At 43.0% G+C, this 8,447-nt stretch overlaps 1 protein-coding gene across 1 annotated transcript in view; it reads left to right on the top strand.

Moving 5' to 3' along the window:
• Positions 1 to 3,671: 3,671 nt before the first annotated feature.
• The window catches only part of PLS1 (plastin 1), a 165,165-nt gene continuing 160,389 nt past the window's right edge, over positions 3,672 to 8,447 (top strand). Inside the window, exon 1 of the mRNA XM_015559910.1 lies at positions 3,672 to 3,751. The gene's annotated coding sequence lies outside the window, so the exon portion shown is untranslated. The remainder of the gene's footprint in view (positions 3,752 to 8,447) is intronic.

Raw genomic sequence — 8,447 nt, 5'->3', positions numbered from 1 at the left:
GAGTGAGCAGACCAGCAGCGGGGCAGTTGGGGGTGAGCAGGCTGGCAGGCAGAGTGGTTAGGGGCAATCAGGCAGGCAGGCAGTGAGTGTTTAGGAGACAGCAGTCCCAGGTTGTGAGAGGGATGTCCGACTGCCGGTTTAGGCCCGATCCCTGTAAACCGACAGTAGGACATTTTTCTAGGAATCCCAGATTGGAGGTGGTGCAGGCCGGGCTGAGGGATACCCCCATGCATGAATTTTGTGCACTGGGACACTAGTATCTATATAATAAAGAGCCAGGGTTGTAACTATCGAAGGCTCGACCAGACTGGAAATCAGTGCTGGGTTTCAAGGGCAATGTAGCACTGACTAGGGCGCTGTAGGCACCCCAACCCAGCACTGACTACCTAGGGGGCTGCAGATCAGGCCCGGAGAGAGGCCTGCAGAGAGAGAGAGGCAGGGTCTGATCCGTAGCCTTTGTGGTAGCTGTTGATCAGAACTTGCCTCTCTTTCTCTCCCAGCCTGGCCAACAGCCACGTCTCCATTTCTCTCTAGGCCTCCACCCGGCTGCTGATGCCTTTTCCAGTTCCTAGCAGGGGAACTGAGACCCCACAGTTAGCATAGTGAAGCAGAATCAAGGAAGAACTTACTCCAGCAATTGGTGCAGCGAGCAGGATTAAGTACTTCCAACAGGTACTTTACACAATGGAATACTATCTATACTAATATTAGCCCTCATGTCATCACAAAATGGCTGTCACAAGATGGCTGCATGCACAGCGGAGAAAGGGCCTGGCAGCCGCTCTGCACAATGAAGCCTGTGGACAGGGCCCAGTGGAGGAAGCAGGTCGCAGCAGGGGAGGGCAGTTAGGGGCAATCAGGCCCTGGCAGGGGAGGGCAGTTGGGGGCAATCAGGCCAGCAGGGGAGGGCAGTTGGGTCGATCAGGCAGGCAGGTGAGTGGTTAGGAGCCAGTGGCCCAGACCGTGAGAGGGGTCCCTGATTGAAGTGGGTGTAGGCTGGGCTGAGGGAACCCCCCCCTCTCTGTGCACGAATTTCATGCACTGAGCCTCTAGTGGTTATTACAACCAGATAACTTTCTTTGTAATTGTTATTCGCTGGTTGTGCATTTCTAATGATATACCCTATTTTCTGTTTTAAATTTGGGAGATACATTTGGGAAATATGTTAGTTTTATCAGCAATAAATTTATAAATCACATCTTGAGGTTTGCAACTTTTAGAAATGGGTTGTTACAGACTTTTGATTTAAAGTGTACAATTTAGCCTTGCCTGTGCGGCTCACTGGTTGAGTATTGACCTATGAACCAGGAGGTCAGGGTTCGATTTCAGGTCAGGGCACATACCTAGGTTTTGGACTCGATCCCCAGTGCGGGGCATGCAGGAGGCAGACAATCGGTAATTCTCTCTCATCACTGATGTTTCTATCTCTCTCCCTCTCCCTTCCTCTCTGAAATCAATAAAAGTATTAAAAAAAGAATAAAGTGTACAATTTACTTTTGACAGTGTGTATTCCTATAAAATCTTTACTGCAATCAAGAGATGATTTCTATGATCCCTAAAATATTTTTACTGCCCCTTTATAGCTTATCCCTCCCTCTACCCCTAGCTTCAAGATATTTCTGATTTGCTTTGTATCACAAGAGGTTAGTTTGAACTTTATATATAAATGGAATCATACATTTGTCTCTGGCATCTGCCAGTCAGTATAATAATTTTTGTATTTATTCATGTTGAAGCCTGTATGAGTAATTATTTCCATTGCATAGATTAAACAGTTTGTTTATCCATGAACCTATTGATAGGCATTGAATTCCTTCTGGTTTGGTGCTATTGTGTGAAAAAAGCTGCTATAAACATTCGTGTTCAAGTCTTTGTGTGAATATATATGTTTTAATTTCTCTTGGATAATAAGTACAAATATGTCAATGCAAGAAACGTCCATGGGGGACATTTGTAATAGTGTCAACAATAAAAATAAAATAAAACAATTTTTTAAAAAGGAAACATCCAAACTGTAGAGAATCTTTATATGAATTTATTTGAGCCAAACTTAGGACAATTGCAGGGCAGCAAGATCTCAACTGTTCTGGAGAATGACAGTTTTGCAGTTTCTTTTATGGTATACATTTGGAATAGGGGGATGAGGTAAGAAAACTTACATGGAGGTGGGAGAAAGCAAAGCAGGAATTTGATTACAGGATAGTTATCAAGATTATGGGCTTTCTTGAGGGTGGTTGCTTCAGAGGGACTTGAAAAAAGATAAATACTCTGGCATTTCAAAAGTGTTAATTCAGATGCCTAAGAACAACTGGGCAGGTCTTGCTTAAGGTGAAATAAATTTTTTACTAAAAAAGTGATATGCCTGGGGTGACTACTCACCATGACATGCCCATTTAGGAGTTTATGATCAGATCACCCTGTGGGGTTACTTTCTGCCTCTGGACTTACTAGTTTTATTATAGAATTCCTTTACCATTCACAAATGGAATGGCTGGCTTGTGTGGCAGATGTGTGTTTAACTTTTTAAGAAATATTTTGTGAGAACTTACATATTCAACTCCTTCTGTATATCTGGGCTCAGATAAGGATACTAAATCCATCAATTTCTCTAGGTAAAAGGCAGGAAAAAAATCCTTATCCTCCCCAAACCTGGCTCACATACTTCCATATTTAATTGCTTATCAATTCCTTTGGGTTCCTAAAATAATTTCAACATCCTTCTTTCCATCTCTCCAGCCCTACTGATACCATCTCAGGGTATCTATTTTGTACCCAGTACTGTGCTAGGTAATGAGAGGGCACACAGTTAAAGGGGCAGCAAAATAGAGACCCCTCCTGCAGCCTCTGGAGACAGAGCTGAAGTGACCACAAGGAAAGACTATGCTGTGCAAACTCTTTGTGAGAAGTCTTGGGGCTGCATTCCATTTACTTGATTCACATGCTAGAGGAAATATTCCACCTTTGTTTGAGTGCTAGGTGTAGCTATTTACTTATTTTTAAAACAGGTGTGGCTGTTAAATGAAGAGGAAATGTTTTGTGAAATCTCAAAAAGGGGAGAAAGAAAACTTTTCTTTAGACTAGCAGTTCACAAAGCGTGGGAGGAGAACTAATAACAAGAGTTTTAAAAACGTTAGAAATGCAAATGTTGGGCCTCACTCTAGACCTACTGAGTGAAACTCCGCGTGTAGGATTTTTCCATTGATTTTCAGAGAGTGTAGAAGAGAGGGAAAGACAGAGCAAAATATCAATGCAAGAAAAACACATGAATTGGTTGCCTCCTGCACACCCCCTATTGGGGACGGAGCCTGAAACCTGGGCATGTGCCTTTGACCAGAATCGAACCTGGAACCTGCAGTCCGCAGGCCAACGCCTGAGCCAAATCGACAAGCCATCCAGGTGGTTCTGATCGAAGCTCAAGTTTGAGAACCATTGTGCTAAGCTCATTCCAGGGATGTACGTGGTTATCTTTAGGATGGGAGAAGCTTAAGTCCTGCGTAACTGGGCAGCAGGGTAACATTAGCGCAGCGCCAGGCCAATTCTCCCCTTCGCCTCTACCAGCACCCTACGATGAGCCCAAGCTCTCGGACTTGGGTGCTTTTCCCTGGGAGCCGTGGCCAAACCCTGGTAAGTGGATTCCGACTGGGCTGGCCTGGGTGCCGGACGGGCATGCGCAGACTGGCGAGCGCAGCAGAAGGGCGAGAGCTGGGAGGTAGCGGCAGGACGGACCTGCGGGCGCGGCAGGACCAGCGCAGCAGGTTTGGGTGTGCGGCGGTGGGGTACCAGGGGAGGGCTGGACACGAAGGCAGAAGACAAAGCCTCACTTTGTCGCTGGCTCACAGCGGCTAGCGGGGGTCTATCGGGGTTTTCCTCGCTCGCCTGGCGGCTCAGGCGCTCTCCTGCCCATTTTGGACAGGCTGTAGCCGGCAGGTGTTACACTGTGTATTTATGCTGTTTACACAGCCTGAGAACTGTGTTATGATTATCTGCATGAAGTTAGGTTTTTAGTTAACTTTGCTGTTTTTCTCTTTCTCTCAAACTTTGGGTGGATGGCTGCTGCTGAGGCTTTCAAATCCAGCTTGTTTCGCGTGAATTCTGTGACCGGTTTATGTGCCTTTGGACTTTTGGTGCATAGGATCAATAGGGCTGGAGTGAAATCGTATCCGCGGTTTCTGGTTTTGGTGCCTTTCCTGGAGCAGGGCGCTTCTGGGTGCGGCATTAAAAAAGTAAACTTCTAGCGAATTTCAGAGCCTAAAACGTTCTGTATTTTAGCAACATTTTTTATTTATTGATTTTAGAGATAGGAAGGGAGAGATTATTTATGCATTCATTGGTTAATTCTTGTATGTGCCACAACCTTAGCATACCCCAGGACACTCTACCAGCTGAGCTACTTGGCCAGGGCTAGCTGTATTTTTAAGTGGAGACTCTAAAATTTAAGACATTACAGCCCCACCACTTACTTTTTTACATTACTGTTATTTCAGGCCTTATTTGGTGCTATTAAAAGGAAGTGGTCTTTTGAAAAAAGAAATACTTAATCATTTTTTAAAAATGCTTAAAAAATATATTTTTTATTGATTTCAGAGAGGAAGGAAGAGGGAGAGAGATAGAAACATCAATGATGAGAGAGGATCATTGATAGGCTGCCTCTTGCTCTGTCCAGGCTCAATCTCTGAGCCACTTGTCTGGGCAGGAAGTGGTGTTTTAGGTGGGTAACAGTTCTCACTTTTTTTCCTTTTCGTTACTTTGTCACATTTTGTGTCTCATACAGAGATATTTTACACTGGGGCTGCGGTATTGGTTACACTCCTACAAGGCTAAGTCTGTGCTGCACAAATTTCTTGGATAACCTATGAACCATAAACAAAAATTTAGACCATGGGGTACATACACACTGAATATTATTTAGGTTAAGTGTTAAATTTATGATGGGGAGGCATATATATATAGAATTAATAAATTTAGGAAAAAAAAATTTTTAGTTCTGGAAGAGAAACCTATGTGGAAAGGAAATAACAGATACCTGCCTTTCCCTTCACCCCCCGATGAAGAATGTTTTAATGGCAGAAATAATATATAGTTGGTTTAGTTTTAGACTGTAGAGACCTTCCAGGTCAGCTAGTTCAATTGCTTCAGTTTACAAATGAGAAAACTGAGACCGATGAGGTTCAATGACTTACCGTGGCTGCTGGAGCCCCTCCTTGACAAAACTGGGCGTGTGACCCAGGTTTTCTGATTTTCAGGGCTCTTTTTACCATCCCCCTGCTGATAACTCTCTTCACAGTTTGGATTGTTAAACATCTACATCTTTATACTGTATAGTCTGGCTTAACCAGATAATTAGTTATTCCTGATACTCAACTTGCTAGTACCTTTTAAAGTTCCTTCAAAAAGTATCCTCTCTCTAAAATATATGTATATATATATATACACACACACATATATAAATAAATACATATAAATATATAGATATAAATATAAATATAAATATGCCCTTTCAACCAAGTCCCACCTAACTATTTGCTGGTCTTGAAACTGCCCTTCTTTCCTATCTCAGTCACATTGGGCCAGACTACCTGTTTACTTCCCTCTCTGAAGTCCTGCCCATACTGCCGGAATAGCTCAGGTATGACGTCTTCTTAGAAGCTTCCCTTGATTACTGTGGCCAGAAAGTAGCTCTCCATGTTCTTCATCCTCTAGCATTTATTACTGTTTTCTGTGTTGCTAGAAGGCACCTCATCTTTAGATTTCTGAATTTTTGAATTTTAGCACAGTCCCAACTTCTTGACCAGTTCGTAAGCTCTTGGAGGTTAAAGTCTATGACTTAGATATCCCACCCGGCACAAAGTACAAAGTTTGTTTTCAGCCACTGTTTGTGAGAGGGAGGAAGTAAAGCATGAATAGTTTTTAAAGGAATTTGATGTGGATGTTGTGTAATATGGGAAGGCCACCTTAGAGCTATAGCAAGAGAGTTGTCAAGTCAAAACAGCTTGATGGGGTGATTCTCCTATTTTGATGGGAGATCACACATCAGTTAGGAAAGTGTTGGGGACAGAGGTTGCCCAACATAAGAGGGGAGTGTTGCCTAAGGCCTGGATTTAAGCATGTCACTCCAAGTGCAGAGTGGAGAGCACGGATTTAAGAAATGGTGTAAAGGAAAAAGCATTTGGTAAAAGACTGGATGCAGAAAAGGAAAGACATCTTGAAAATTACTTTAGTTTCAGGCTTGGTATGTTGGTAATGGGTTGTAATGTTCTTTTTAAAAGTCCCTCCAATCATGACATTCCTTTTGTTTCTTACAGTTACTGGTGTGATTGTCCTATTTCCCATTCTAGATGATAAGTTCTTTGGGGGATGATCCTTAACGCTTCATAATGCCAGGCACAGTAGCTTAGTTGTTGCATGAGTAAGTAAATGAAGAAATAGTGTATTTTGACAAGGAGAGGCTGGGCATTTAGGATCTTAGAGCTGTGAAGTATCACTTTATCCAAACCACTAACTAAGGTAGTTAGTGGTGTAATTGGAGCTTCTACTCAAGTTACCTCATTACTAGCGCCATGCTTGTTTTGTTGACCCTTCCTTTTCAAGGTTGTTGACCCTAAGATGAAGTTGAAATGGCAGCAGGACACTCTAGCTTGAAATGTTTTGTGGATCTAAAGCCATTGGAGAGCAATCTAAAGTGGGAACTTGGTGGCCAATGGGTGGATGTCTGTCACTGGAAGAGATGAGATAAGGGGTGACTGGCCAATTCAAGGTTGAGTGCACAGAGTAAGGAGGAAGCTGAGGCTGGGGTTTGGGGTATCTGCACTCAAGGGAGTTGAGGAGGAGTCTGGAAAGGTGAGTGTAGCTTAACTTGTCAGGACAGAAGACATGAACAGATCTACCCAAAGTCCTTGGGCTGAGAGTATATTTGGGAGAAACATTCCACACTACCAGGAAGTGGTGAGCGATAGCCATGTTGTTTATGACCCAGGAAAGTGGAGATAAGGCTGAGAGAGAGAGAGAATTGTGATCAGACTCTCTACCTGGAAGAACAAGACAGAAGGCAGTCCTTCAGAATCTCCAATCCCATTTTGGAATACTTGTGGGATTTTGCAAATCAAAACACAGCCTTTCCATTGAGCTGCACACAGCATTGAGGGAGCTGTTAGCAGCTTCACAAGCAAGTTGATCACTGTCTTCAACTGCAAGTTCTGGGCTTGTCATAAAAATATTAAGAAGAGAGAGCAATTGAGGGGAGAGACACAGTTTCCTGGGGGGAAGTGGAGGGTTGGGCACATATAGCGGGATTACTTTTTTTTTTAAAAATTACGACTTTAGTCAAAATTGATTGGACAGCCAAATGAAAATCGGGTGGTATGTTGAGGTTAATGTCTCATACATTTAAAAATGCCCAAATATTGAAATCTAGAGTTATATACTACAATCCTATGTAAAATGACTATATTATGTAACCTTCTCAAAATAATAAAGGTAGTATTAGTAATTAGTATTATAGAATGTTTTCCATTACCAGTGTACTGAACACTTTATAAGCAATATGCCATTTAGGCTTTACAAACCCTCCTGTGAAATTGGTGCAATTATTATTCCTGTTTTACAGATGAGAAAACTGAGGCTTAGATAAAAATCACATTTCTGAGGCCACACAGTTGACAAGTGGCTGAGTTGAGCTTTGATCCCAACCCTGCCTGACTTCAGGCACTGAGAGCTTAAATAACTTAATCAAATATCTTAAAATGCAAAACTTTATCGGTCGCAACCCTAACAGATGCTTAGGTGTCCATTGAGAATGGTCACAGATTTTAGCTGGTGAAACTCTCAATATTCTATGAGCCAGACTTTAATCTGAGGAACAAACAACAGTGATGAATCTTTCTGTGTGTGTGTTTTTTTTTTTTTTAAATTATTCGTAGTGGTCTTTACTTCCTTTATACTCTTGGAGCATTCCTAGAGGCAGAAACAGCACCATAAAGCTATTTCTGTTCTGCTCCCTCCTTTCAGGAGGAACTGGGGTGATAGGGTTAGTTGAATATTGATCCAGGAGATACCTCAGGGGTTGGCAGTGCATGGGAAACCCTGCACATGAGCCTGAGGACTGCAGAGTGGCCCAGTTTGTAAGGACTTCCCGCCCTGGGATGGTGGGATCCACTGCTGGAATCCTTGGAATATCTGTGAGTCTTGACCCTTCCCCTCATCTCAGGCCTGTGAACTGGTTAGAATGCCCAGGGAGAATCCAGACCTGAGCACCTTCTCCTGGGAGCCTAGAGATCAGGGAGCTCTGAAGTCAGTGTGGACTTGTTGCAGTTGAACGTATGTGTAGATACCTCAGGTAAGGCTCCTGTTTAGAGAGTAATTTAGAGACAGGACTATCAGGCCCCAAATTTGACCAGTGAAATTAGCTGTGAGAAAATGCTAACCTCCCCCTCCCCACATGAACCTAATTT

This window comes from Myotis davidii, unplaced genomic scaffold, assembly GCF_000327345.1.
Source record: "Myotis davidii unplaced genomic scaffold, ASM32734v1 scaffold495, whole genome shotgun sequence".
Lineage (NCBI taxonomy): Eukaryota > Metazoa > Chordata > Mammalia > Chiroptera > Vespertilionidae > Myotis > Myotis davidii.
This window is presented reverse-complemented; position numbering and strand designations above follow the sequence as displayed.